This window comes from Euprymna scolopes, chromosome 45 (genome assembly GCF_053919585.1).
Source record: "Euprymna scolopes isolate OS-2025 chromosome 45, ASM5391958v1, whole genome shotgun sequence".
Lineage (NCBI taxonomy): Eukaryota > Metazoa > Mollusca > Cephalopoda > Sepiida > Sepiolidae > Euprymna > Euprymna scolopes.
Window position 1 is genome coordinate 53912643 of NC_136526.1, and position 14547 is coordinate 53927189.

Genomic DNA, 14547 nt, shown 5'->3' on the forward strand with positions numbered 1-14547 from the left:
TTATTAGGTTGGCGTCTCTTTTTAACCCTGTCCAGGAGTGAGAGACAAGCAGCAGATGCACCAGCCCAAATGTGACAATAGGGCAGGTCGATTTTGGAACCCTGGTGAGGCAATGGTGATGATAGTTGGGGTTTGACATAGAAAAGACCTACACAAAATATTTTTCTCAAAATCGTTATCTTTGCTTGAGGAAATGACTTTAAAAGGTGAAAAATTGAAGTGATTAAAAGTTTTTCGGTGAATTGTTAAGAACGTCCCGTCATCCAAACAATCTGTACTGTTAAGAAAATGGAATCATTATTTAGAATATGTTTTAAACTACATTTTTTAAATAAAATGAGTGAGGATAATGAATTAATAAAATAATTATTAACTGTAAAGGCAAAATTATGTTTTTTTAAATAATAACAACCAAAGTTCGCTTTTTCATTTCAGGAAATTTTGTGGGGTGGAAACATTTTAGATTTCACCGTCGCAAACACGCTTGTTATTGATATTGAAAATTAACGTTTGTTTATTATTTAATTTGAAAACATTACGATTTAGGCTTAATTATTTCGAAAGGAAAAACGAAAAAGACTTGTTTAAAATATATATTATTATATTTCAAGTGTCTGCACTGAATTTAAACATATGTGATTTATCTTTTTTAATTTGTTTTTCTATCAGGTTGGTGCAAAAATAATGGCATTTATTGACGTTCAAATAAACATCAAAAATATTATTTTTGCACCAACCTAATATTTCACATCAAATTCTATTTGAAATTTTTATTAAAATATGGTAATACTCCAGTTTTATATTAAAAAAAAAAAATCCATACAAGTTTATTCTACACATTCTTTACGAAACATAACTACGTAAATTTTCAAGTTTTTTCTACTTAATAAAAAATACTTTGCAGAAAATTAATATCAAATTTTAATTTCTTTTATTTTTAGTGAGTAATTGTTTTTAAGCAGTGTTTTTCTTCTAAAATTATAGTTTTAAAATCAGATAACCCACTAAGCTTAATACGAGTAAATAAGGAAACTCCTTTAAAGGTTTTTCATTATTTGTGCATCTATGTTATTGTGCTAAAATAACTTTGTTATTTAGAAAGCCATTCTTAATATGGGAAGGAGGTTGTATTGTAACTATTCTGTACTTTCATCTAAAAATTTGATAAACAAAAATATCATAAAAATTAAATTTAACTTGAAAATACTATTAAAAATAGCATTATAACATAGATGCACAAGCACTGGTTTTTCAAACTCTAGACACTCATTTAAAATGGCATAGCTACAGCAAGAATAAATCTCTTTACAGATGAATTCATTTTATCGAAGGAGGAGCTAAAATTTGCTAAAAATGTCTAAACTAAGCACTACGATGCCTCTGATTTGGTTTGGTCCTCTCTTTTCAACTCTACAAAGTTTTTCATTATTTTTTATAACTAGCACTTATTTTTTTTACATATGAAACTGGAACATAGCCTAAAACAGTTTCCTTCAGTTATAATCCGTTTATTTATTTTACTTTTCAGATTAGAATGTCAGTAAAAGTACAACGTTCAGAAATTGTTTCCAAACATTCAAGATTTTTTTTTATTAGGCTAATTACTCCTATCACAACTGGTATAATGTTTATTTCTTTCAGAGACTATGTTGTTTTTAGATCATTTTTTAGGTCCTGATATTTTGTTATCTTTTTCCATTCAGCTCTATTACGGCCAAAGTCATTTGTGACTTGGGACTGTGACATCGATAATGAGTGCAGTTCTTTAAGGCTTGTTCAATATTAAAATGTTTAGCTTGATGGCTTTGTCTTTTATGTATCTGCAAGCGTGTATGTCTTCGTTATAGAACACTGTCACTTTTCCGTTTCGTGTTATTGGTGGTGATTCTTGTTCCCAGATTTGTGAGTTCATAAATGAACAATACGGGTTTTAACTTTTTTTTTCACATTTTCTTCATCTGTTTCTTCTAGAGGGGTGGGACATCGAACCAGATGTCTAACATTTACCCCTATTTTAGTGAGTCCAACCAAGAGATCTTTTCAGGATTCTAGCCGTCCCTTTCAGTGCAATCGTTTGTATTTCACTTGCACTTCAGTGTGAGTTTGCATATGATGCATAGGTGTCATTTACTGATGTGTTTTTTTAGACCAAACTTACTTTTGAATGACGATCACAAGAATATATACTTGTATGTAACTTTAGCTCATGAGAAATCATAAACATGCTTTTTTTTCTTCTTCCTTTAAAGATTGTAATGCTGGGTATGGGGCAGCCAAACCAGCTGGCAACATTGCCCCGCTTTTTTATTGAAACCAACCGAGAGCTCTTTTTAGTATCCTTGCTGTTCCCTTAAGTGCAATTGTCTGGATCTCTTTTGCACTTGGTTCACCAGGAATATTAGTTAGGTAGGACTTCAGGTTCTTCTTCATAAGTCCTGTGGCACCTATGATAACTGGTATGATTGATATCCCCTTTAGGTTCCAGTTTCTTTTCATATCATACATGAGACCTTGGTATTTGGTCTGTTTCTCTCTTTCAGCTCTGTTAAGACCTCCATCATTAGGAACACTCACTTCAATCAAGGTTGCAACTCTCTCTGACTTATTCCATATAACTATATCAGATTTCACAGCAGCATTTTCAAGGTAGGTGGCTGTAGGGATTACATGGTCGTAATGTATGGTATATAAATCATTTCCAACTGTTCTTTCAGATTGATGTTCCCAGGACTTGCTTCTACACTGGATGTTTAATTTTCACAGATAGTCCAATGGAGGTACTTGCATACTCCATCATCTCTCGCTGTATAGTAGCCGTCCCCTAGAAGAACTTTGCAACTTGATATCAGATGACCAGTTTTCACATGTTTTTTTAAATTCGCTTTCCGTTTGATATCCAAATTCATGGAGATGACGAGTTCTCAGTAGACAGTTATTCTGTACAGGTTCCAGACTTTATAATTTTGTAGTCAAAAGATTCTTCCCATGTTGATCGTGTCTTTCATTCACTACTACATGTTGATAGTGTCTAGTAGGCATCAGTATGAGTTTTCACATGTTTTTTTTAATTTGCTTTCCGTTTGATATCATTGGTGCAATTGTCTGAATCTCTTTTGCAGGGGATCACTTTTCAATATTAATTTAACGTAAAATGAGCACCCACTTTTTGGCCATCAAGCGTTTAACGAGACGTGTCACCTCTAGCATTTTTTCAAGTGGCGATTGAGGGGGGGACAAAACATGACAAATACAATTTTTTTTTTATTGCTGGGCGCAGGAATTACATTTACAACACTAAATAACGATGAATTTAATTAATTTTTATGAGACGACTCTAACAATTTAATAAACAAAACGAACCCGAAAATATGACAAATTACATGGGGGGCATTACAATGACGAAAAAATTCATTTAATTGTTTTTGGAATTAATTTTTGCGAGATCTTTATTTTTTAGGGGTTCTGCCTACTTGGTTATTATTTTTTTTTTTGCGATAGAACGGCATTCGCTGCTATTTTTACTGAAAATAAGGTGTTATGATTTAGTTTTAATTATTTATTTGGGGGGGTCCAGTGTTCAATATCTGGAAAATAGTTTCATCTCTTTTTAGCCCTTCTGCCAAAATATCTGGTAGAGAAAGTATCAGGTCCTTATTCTGGGGTGAGAGACGATTACATGTACATGTTGTCATCCGTTTATTTATTTTTGGAATTGTTGTGTGTGTATCCACGTTGCCCATGATGAAAATGATTAGTATAGCAGGGGTGTTCCATATGTGAACGCATGTGCACTACTAAGCCATTTGCCTGCAAAAACGAAAAGTTACATATGTTGCAAGAATAAGCATCGTCTCCTGCATGTATAGATACCTATTCAGACTCAGCTTTGTCGTAAAAGAACATTTACATTCAAGTTGTCTCCTGCAAACATTCAGGTCTCTCCACTCAAGTTCTCTCCTGTAAGCATTCAAGTTCTCTCGAGTGTTTTCTTTAGGTCTTGATATTTTACTATCTTTTCTTGTTAAGGCCACAGTCATTTGGGACAGTGACATCAAAAATGAGTTCTTTCGGGCTCGTTCCATGTTACAATGTCTTTACTGGTTCAACCATAAAGCTTTAAGTGTGAGTTCGTAAATGAACTTTTAGAATCGAATTTGTTGAAAATTTGGATCCACAAACTTCACAAGAATAGGGTCTCTCGCCAGTGTGTGTTCGAACGTGGTTGGTCAAACTAAACCTGCATTTAAAGGCGGCGCCACATGCTTCACAAGAATACGGACGCTCTCCAGTATGTGTTCGCATATGCGTCTTTAGACTCGGCTTCGATGAAAATCCTACTCCACATTCTTTACACGGAAATGGCTTTATTCCCTTGTGACCCCGTATGTGGGCTTTTAGATTATACTCAGTTGAAAACTTTGCTGTGCACAGATCGCAAGAATACTGTCTCTTTCGTACATATATTCGGGCATGAGTGATAACATTAGATTTGGATTTCAAGGCATCTAATTCAGACTGAGAAGTCCTCTCAGCATGCTGCATCTCCGTGTGTTTTAATAAATTCGATTTGCATGCAAACACTGCCGCACATGTGCCACAAGAGTAAGGTTTCACTCCAGTGTGTGTTTGTATGTGGCGTTTTAGACTGAAACTCTGTGTGAATCTCGAATCGCACAAATCACAAGAATAAGGTTTCTCTCCAGTGTGTATCCTCATGTGGACTCTTAGCGTACAACGTAATTTAAAAGAAGAACCACATACTTCACAAAGGTGTGTTCTGTCGTCGGCATGTGTTTGCCGGTGTTCTTCTAATTGAGATTCTTCTAAAAACGATGCATTACACACATCGCAACGATGCTGTGTCTCGCCAGTGCTTGTTTGTGTATCCATTCTTAAAACCAACACTTTCTAAAAAAAAAAATAAATAAATTAGAGATGTGACAGACTTCAGCAAAACAATGCGTCTCCTGGTGTGACTTTTAAAAGTATCAACTTATTTACAAGGATAAGTTGTTTTTTTTAAATAAATCAGAAAATAAAACCAAAGATTACATACTTTTTAGAACCACTATTTGAAAGAATTATGGAAGTTCATTAGGTGCAAGTTATGAAAATCAAAATCAAACACTTTCTTCCTGTCACAAATATGTTCTGTTTCCTGCCAGAGTTTGTTTGTGTGTCTATTTTTTAACCCAAAACTTTCAAAAAACGATATATCAGACAATGTTTTTCCAAGTGTGATTTTTTTAAAAGTAGCAACTTATATACAAGGATAAGTTTTCTTTTCCAACTGTATTAGCATCAATATAGTCTGTTCTATTCAGTCGATGCACATGTGAGATTTTCGTTGTTGTACTTCTAAATGAGACGAGCCATACACACAGGAAAAATGCTGGTTCTCAGCTATGTTTACGTGTCCATTTTTCAGCCAAAATCACAAAATATTTCTCCTCATGACTTTTAAAAAGTAGGGGTTTTTTTTTCAAGTATAAACTAATTCAGTCTTTTACATTTTTTTTGTAAATTTGTGTTGTTATCATGCCACAAAATATTTGCCAAACAGCTCCTGAATAACAACAAAAATTTTTAATTCGACACATTTACAAAACAAGCAAATCTCGATCTGGTGTTTATTTATGTGTGCATTTTTAAAGCCCAAACTGCCTTAAAACAACATGTCAGACTCCAGCAAAAACAATGTTTCTCCTCGTATGACTTTTAAAAGTATCAAGTCATTTATAAAGACAAATTTCCTTTTCTGCATGTATCAGCATTGTTATTGTTATTTGTACATGAGAATTAATATAATCCACTTGTTTCAGTAGAAATTTCTATTCAGTAGATGTCCATGAATATTTGTGTCTTTCTCTGGCATTTTCTGTGAATAAACAACACATTGAATTAGCTGCACATTAAAAATAAACTAGATTAAATAGTTTTAGAATGAGTATTTGAAAGAGGATATGTTTTTCTAAATTAGATAATAAAAATAAATTAGATGAAATAATTTTTAGAATGAATATTTGAAAGAGGATATGTTTTTATGAATTAGATAGTAAGAAATTAGATGAAATAGTTTTTAGAATGAATATTTGAAAGAGAATATGTTTTTCTAAATTAGATAATAAAATAAATTAGATGAAATAATTTTTAGAATGAATCTTTGAAAGAGAATATGTTTTTATAAATTAGATAGTAAGAAATTAGATGAAATAATTTTTAGAATGAATATTTGAAAGAGAATATGTTTTTCTAAATTAGATAATAAAATAAATTAGATGAAATAATTTTTAGAATTAATATTTGAAAGAGAATATGCTTTTATAAATTAGATAGTAAGAAATTAGATGAAATAATTTTTAGAATGAATATTTGAAAGAGAATATGTTTTTCTAAATTAGATAATAAAATAAATTAGATGAAATAATTTTTAGAATTAATATTTGAAAGAGAATATGCTTTTATAAATTAGATAGTAAGAAATTAGATGAAATAATTTTTAGAATGAATATTTGAAAGAGAATGTTTTTCTAAATTAGATAATAAAATAAATTAGATGAAATAATTTTTAGAATTAATATTTGAAAGAGAATATGCTTTTATAAATTAGATAGTAAGAAATTAGATGAAATAATTTTTAGAATGAATATTTGAAAGAGAATATGTTTTTCTAAATTAGATAATAAAATAAATTAGATGAAATAATTTTTAGAATTAATATTTGAAAGAGAATATGCTTTTATAAATTAGATAGTAAGAAATTAGATGAAATAATTTTTAGAATGAATATTTGAAAGAGAATATGTTTTTCTAAATTAGATAATAAAATAAATTAGATGAAATAATTTTTAGAATTAATATTTGAAAGAGAATATGCTTTTATAAATTAGATAGTAAGAAATTAGATGAAATAATTTTTGGAATGAATATTTGAAAGAGAATATGTTTTTCTAAATTAGATAATAAAATAAATTAGATGAAATAATTTTTAGAATTAATATTTGAAAGAGAATATGCTTTTATAAATTAGATAGTAAGAAATTAGATGAAATAATCTTTAGAATTAATATTTGAAAGAGAATATGTTTTTATAAATTAGATAATAAAAATAAATTAGATGAAATAATTTTTAGAATGAATATTTGAAAGATAATATATATTTATAAATTAGATAGTAAGAAATTAGATCAAATAGTTTTTAGAATTAATATTTGAAAGAGAATGTTTTTCTAAATTAGATAATAAAATAAATTAGATTAGTTTTTAGAATTAATATTTGAAAGAGAATATGTTTTTCTAAATTAGATAATAAAATAAATTAGATTAAATAATTTTTAGAATGAATATTTGAAAGATATGTTTTTTTAAAATTAGATAATAAAAATAAATTAGATGAAATAATTTTTAGAATGAATATTTGAAAGAGAATATATTTATAAATTAGATAGTAAGAAATAAATTAGATTAAATAGTTTTTTAGAGTTGAATAAACTTCTGCATGTCAGTGAATTCAGGGAAGCAGGTACCAGGGAGGGAATTCCAATGAATAACAGTCAGCGGAAAGTGCTATTAAGGTAAAAGGTTTCTGGCATCCTTGGTCCTTTACAGTGAAAGGGTGCGATTTTGCTTGTAAACAGGTTTGCCGAGGGTATGTATGTCAAGGGGGTACAACTCGTTTTAGTCGATTGTTGTATTCAGCAGATGCACATGTGAGATTTTCGTTGTTAGATTTTTAAATGAAATTAGCCGCACACATAGCCAAAATCACAAAATATTTCTCCTCATATGACTTTAAAAATGTAGTTCTTTGCAAGTATAAACGAATTCAATCTTATATACTTTTTGTAAATTTGTGTTGCTATCACGTCACAAAATATTTTCCAAACAAACCTTGAATAACACCCCCCCCCCGAATATTCGAAAGATAATATGATTTTATAAATTTGATAGTAAGAAATAAATTACATTAAATAGTTTTCAGAGTCAATATGATATAAACTGCTGCATGTCAGTAAAGTCAGGGAAGCAGGTACTAGGGAGGGAATTCCAATGTGTAACAGTCAGAGGGAAAAAACTATTGATGCTAAAGGCTTTCTGGCATCTCGGGACTTCTACAGTGAAAGGGTGGGATTTTGTTTGTAAACAGGTTTGTCAGAGGTATGTACATCAAAGGGTACAACAGTATCGTTGTAAAGCTCGACCCTTCGGATGACAAATATCGAAAAATTAGCCAAAAACATCCACTCCTTCATCCTCAACTGGGCAGTTTTCTACAAGGAGGGGTCGCGTTATTGTGTTGCAATTTTTGCAAGTCATCGAATGGTTGGATTGACTTTGCTTAATTTCAACGTTCCGAACTTCCGATCGGACGATGTAGACAGCAAAGACATCACTTTTTTTCTCCTTTGCGTTACAGATTCAAGCCTACCTGCCTGCCTACTACCACTTTTTTTCTCTCCACCCAAACTACCTACTGTTGTCCCCCCCCCGTTACTACCGATTTTCTTTCATTTAAAAAAAAAAAAAAAAATCACCCCCGGGTTCCTTACTCAACCCAAGCAATGCTGGGAAACCCCGAGACTATACCACTTTTTTGGCACCTTTTAATCCCTCCCCCTTGTGTATGTGTGTGTGCGTATGTTTCACAAAAAAACTTTCAACAGAGGCTAACGAAATTGGTATAATTTTAAAGCTCCTTCTATAAGTTTTCAGGTGTGCTGAAAACGAATATTGCATTTAAAATTGAGGCCAGCAACTAGTTTTCACAATACTAAAAAGATACTTATCTGCATGTTTCATGTAATTATGTGACGCAACGGCCATATTTGTTCAAAACAGAAACAACGTAATGAATTTTCAAAATTCAAGATAATAAAGAGTTAATCTTTTTTATTATTTTAAAAAAAAAAAGCGTGCTCTTGTGCATACAACAATGGCCGGCACTTATAAGATAAAATATTGCATTTAAATTTTTTGCAAATATTAAGCAATGTAATTCAGTGCATTTTTGATAAAAATTCAAGTTTCACAATATCTTTTAAAATTAAATTGTTAGGTAGAAGCCCAGAATAGTTAAAAACTCCCTTTCCTCCCCAAGTTAAGAATGGCTTTCAAAATAATAACATTATTTCAGTATGGTATCAAAAGCGCATGAGTATCTGTAATTCTTTGTTATAAGTGGTGAATATTATAACAAAGAATTACATTGCTTAATATCCGAAATACTACTTATTTGCGGAAAATTTAAGTGGGATATTCGTTTTCAGCATACCTGAAAACCTACAAAGTCATTTTAACTTTAAATTTAAAGGAAAATGTTAAGGTAGTAAGTATGGGCAAAAATGGACGAATAAAGGTGGGTGACATAGTTATGAAAGTCGATTTATTATAATTTTTTTGTAGGTTTCCGACTACTTTTATTAAAGACTAGCAGGGGGTACTCGGCATTGCCCGGGTGTTTGGAGGTGTGTTAGTTAAAAAATAAACGTTGGCCGGGTGTTTGTAGGTGTAAAAGAAAAAATAAGTTTTGGTCGGAAGGTAGGATTGAACCCCGAAGCCTTTACGCGAAGGTGGAAACGAAAGGGGAAAAAAAGCCTGACACCTAACCATCTCGGCCACGAAGGAGAGGAATTGATAAGTGTGTTCAGTTATGGTTTATAAACTGAAATATACAGGTGCGAGGAAGTGGCGTGATATTTGACCTAGTTTTGCGCTGCAGGCCAACCGTCCCATCATTCGCTTTTCGAAGACGCAGCAAACTGGTAAAAGTCGCGCAAATTAAATACACACACAATCCACATAGTTAAATTGTAGATATTATCATTTAGACGTGATATAAAAAGTTTTAAGGCGCGACCCCCCCCCCGAGAAGGCCTTGGAAAAAAGCCTTTCGCAGACATACACACACACATTTTCGCTTAAGATTAAAGTTAATTTCTAAAAGGAAAAAAAAATATTTGTACATGTGAAAAAAAAAAGTTATGAAAAATGTTTTCAAGTTAACGAATTCAGCCAAAATTTTGAAGTTAAATAAATTCATTGTAAAAATCCTTTAAAAGATAAATATTAGGTTTCTGGGTCTATTTCAAAGATAATTAGTAAAGTCCTAAGATATTGAATTAAATAAAAAAAATACATTGTTTGTACAAAAAATAAATTAATTAGCCTAAAAAGCGAGGGATTCTGCCGTTCGCAAAATCACAACAAACAGAAGTTTTGTAAACTGGCATTATATAGAAGCCCAAAATTTCAGCCAGTCAAAAGGCTGTTTGAAAATGATGTCATGAAATTAACAGGAAGTAGGGGTGCAGATTTTCTTTTTTCCTCCTGACATGCATCCATACATTCCTATCCTAAACGTTTGTATCATTTTACCATTTTTTAATTTGATTATTTTTCTCTGTTCCTGTTTTTAAATAAAATTAAAAAAAAATTATTATCCAATATCATATAAAAATTATGTTACGCCAAAAGTTTCACATTCATGCTAGCAAGGAAATTATTAAAATCTTGCGCATAAAAATTATACGAAATCTGTAACTAAAATAAAAGTAGAAATATTTTTTTCAATTATAATTTTTTTGTGTGAAAATATCAAATAAACAATGCTTAATTCATTGGTAATATCGGTAGTTTGAGATATTAATTGTTCTTCGATTTATATCGAATTCATTAATACGGACTTTAGGGGCTTCTTTCGTAATGTTCCTGTAAAAAATTAAATAATTTTTTTTTAATTGTTATGATTTAAGATGCTTTATTTTTATATAAAAAAGTAAAAATAAATTTATTCATTTTTTTTTACCACAGATAACCATAACTTTAGCAAAGGTATTTTTTGTTTAAACAAAATAATACATTTCCATTAAGATTTAAATAGAAAATAATTCGTTCATTATATTCCGTGATCATTATTTAATAAATACTGTAAATTTCATAAAAATTGGTTAATTTCCTGATTTTTGGTGATTTTTTAAGTAAAGGGAGGGGGGGGGGTCAAAATGTTTATACATTTTGAGCATCGCCATCGGCATTCATTTTGCCCGTACATATAAGGTGGAAACAAAGTAAAATTTTACAAATATGGCTGCCGCATCACATTACTACATGAAACATAGACAAGTATCCTTTTAGGATTGTGAAAAGTAGTTGCTGGCCCCAATTTTAAATGTGATATTCATTTTCAGCATACCCGAAACCCCCTAGAAAAGTTTTTTTAAAGTATGTTTTGCGTTAGTCTACTAGGCTACAATTAGTGTAAAGAAAATTAAGGTAATCTCAGCGGTCACGTGACTAATTACATGACTAATCACGTGACATGATGTTAAAGAAATGGACAGTAAGTCAGGTAGCAATGAAGTAGAACGTTATAATAAGAAAGTGAACCCCCTTCTTAATTTTAATGTTAAATTTTTAAAAAAAAGTTTTTTCTGCTAATATGATACTTAAGTCTGTAATCTATGATAATTGTTGGGAAAAAGTTAAAAAGAAGGTGAAAAATATGTATTTTTAGGTGGTGGGCACTCTCTTACAGCTCTGCTGAAAGGTTAGTATATTACCGGATTCAAAGAGAGAATGAGCTCATACTCTCCTATCTCACAGAAGAGATGCTGCAAGTTTGTCTCTGCTTTACCGTTATTTTCATGGCAAGTGCTCGACTGAGCTTCAATTTTTGATCCCTCCTTGCCAAACTTTCACAAGAAACACTCGTCTAGCTGAAAACACTACCAATAATTCCCCCCCCCACTCTTTATCTATGCCTAAACCTAAACATAGATTCCATGAACAAAGCTTCTTTCTTAGAACTGCACGCCTGTGAAACTATCTCCCGTTTTCCTGCTTTCCGGCTGACTACAATCTGATTGTCTTCAAGTCCAACGTAAACAAGTTCTTGATGAGCCATTCCACTTAAGGTAACAAATTTACGGAATTTCCATTACTAACGATTACTGTATTGTCCAATTGACTACTGTACACTCTTAACCCTTATCCTCGAGTGGTCTATGAGCCTTGATAAGCCTCTGAAAATCTAATCATATTCTTGGCTTTCTCGTGAGGCTTAGTATTAAAATCGCTAAAAATCATAAATTTGCTTTTCTTATTAAAAAAATTGGTTTGTTTTACTATACACATAGATACAAAAAAGTTGCCAGAAAACAAATATTTTTAACAAATAAATGTTACCAAAGGCAAGATAAGTTACTTTTCATCTAAATAGATAAGATTTTAGTGTTTTTATTTAATGTAAAATGTCTATTCGGTTCGAAAAATGAGTAATGTTGAAGGCTGCCAGAGAACAAGAAAAAATGGCTGTGAGGTCTTTGAAGACTTGATAATCACTTCAAAATAAGAAATAAAACAAAATGGTGTAGAAACCCACCCAATTAATGTCAGTGTAATATTTACGGGATGGGTTTCTAACACCATTTTGTTTAAAAAATCTATGTTTTAACGGACATTTTTGAAATAATGAAATTTTAATCATTTTAATCCTTAAAAAAAATTAATTAATTTTTAGGAAATTTCTTTTTCTTGGCAATTCGACTGATAAGAGTATATATTAATTAGAAAAAACGCTATTTAAAAAAAAACAAAAAAACATAATAATATTAAATTCTTATCAATTTTTTAATTGCAACTTCAAGGTAAGTTTTTATTCAATATGCGTATTTAAATTTTTTAAAAATAAATATTTTTTACTTATTCGAACTCTTATGTTTCATAATAAATAGAAATTTCAATCGATGTAAATAGACTTTGTTCAAATTTCGAAAAAATAAATAGAGGGGTGGGGGCATGCACTAAAAAAAAAAATATTTCCTCTCATCTATTTTACGGAAACTGCATTTTCGAAATGTAATTTCAGGTTTGCATTACTATAGTAATGCAAACCTGAAATTATATTTCGAAAATGAGATTCGAAAAAGTTGTCAAAAAACAAATATATAACAAATAAATGTTATCAAATGCAAGATAAGTTACTTTTCTACCTAACTGGATAAGTTTTCAGTGTTTTTATTTAATGTAACATGTTTATTCAGCTCGGAAAACAGACAGTGCTTACCAATGTATTGGAAAATTAAAAATGGCGCCGGACTCTCTGTTGAACACGATAAGTTTGGGAAAATGGGTTAAAAATAAAAAAAACTATACAAAATACTGTTAGAAACCCACCGAATATATGTCAGCCTATGTCCCGGTAACATATATTGTGCGAGTTTCTAACAGTATTTGGTATAGTTTTTTATTTTTTACCTCATTTTCCCGAACTTACCGTGTTTAACAGAGAGTCCGGCGCCATTTTTAATTTTCAAATACATCCGTAAGCACTGTCTGTTTTCCGAGCTGAATAAACATGTTACATTAAATAAAAGCACTAAAAAATTATCCAGTTAGGTAGAAAAGTAATTTCTCTTGCCTTTGATAACATTTATTTGTTATATATTTGTTTTTTGACAACTTTTTCGAATCTATGTGTATAGTAAAACAAACGCGTAATTTCATTCTAAAATGGAAAAGTATCGAAAATTTCACGAAAATCTGACCCTTAGTTGATTTTTGCTAGATTTATTAAACACGGGTATGTTTTCCCGTTCGAAATGCTTACTACATGGGAACGTTATTTTAAAGCGCCAATTATGTAAACATGATTTTCGTCTCGCAATTTCATTATTTTCGTATGATGAAAAAAACTTTTTTAAAAATTATTACTGGTTTATTTTGCCCTTCTTAAAATTACATCGTGTTACATATTGGGGGGGGGGGGGCTTGATTCTGTGGTGAATTTTGGAGGTGCCTAGATAACATTTATTTGCTTTTGACAACTTTTTCGAATCTATGTGTATATTTAAAACAACCCCCCAAAATACTACTTGATCAATACTTATGATTTTTGGAATATGACATCTTCGTTCCTTGACGATTCGAAAAGATTTTTTTCTGTATTTTAAAAACCTTATTTAAATAAGTGTAATTCTAAATAAGCACCAATTTTTCTTTTTAATTAAAAAAAAAAAAAAAAATTCCATCGCTATGGGAGAGCAGCAAAATAAATATTGTATATAAAAAAATGTAAAAATATTTTTTTCTAATTATTAATTCATACTTACTTTCTTTCAAACCTTCTTTCATGTGACCATTAATTAATTTAAATAATTAATCATGAAATGATCATGATAATATTTTTAAAACTTTGTAATAAAAAAAATACATACTTTTCATAAACAAAACAACAAACGCTTTTATCACGAATTATCTCCCTTGATGATTTGTACTCTTCTGGATTTAGAGGCAAATAATGCACGCCCCCCCCCCCCCCCCCGATCCTAATCGATCTTGCTGCTGCTACTGCATTTGAAATTATTCGAATATATAAAGCGCTCTATGTTCGTCTGTCCATGTGTCTGGCTGTTGTCCATATTTTAAAACTATATTCAAATTAAAAGTCGGAGAGCGGCAGCGGCGCTAGGGGTCTTAAATTATGGGATTTTTTACGGACCTTTCTTTTATGGGATGTTAGCTGGTTAAAATAGTTTTAATGGGTTAAAT

The 14547-nt window shown here is 30.9% G+C and overlaps 1 long non-coding RNA gene across 1 annotated transcript; it reads right to left on the reverse strand.

Annotated features, from left to right (window-relative positions):
- Positions 1-4874: 4874 nt before the first annotated feature.
- On the reverse strand, positions 4875-14269 carry LOC145269662 (uncharacterized). Its single transcript, XR_013865164.1, has 2 exons — positions 14109-14269; positions 4875-5878 (listed from the first exon to the last, which is right to left on the reverse strand). It is a non-coding gene; the product is annotated as an uncharacterized LOC145269662 (long non-coding RNA).
- Between the last annotated feature and the right edge of the window lie 278 nt (positions 14270-14547).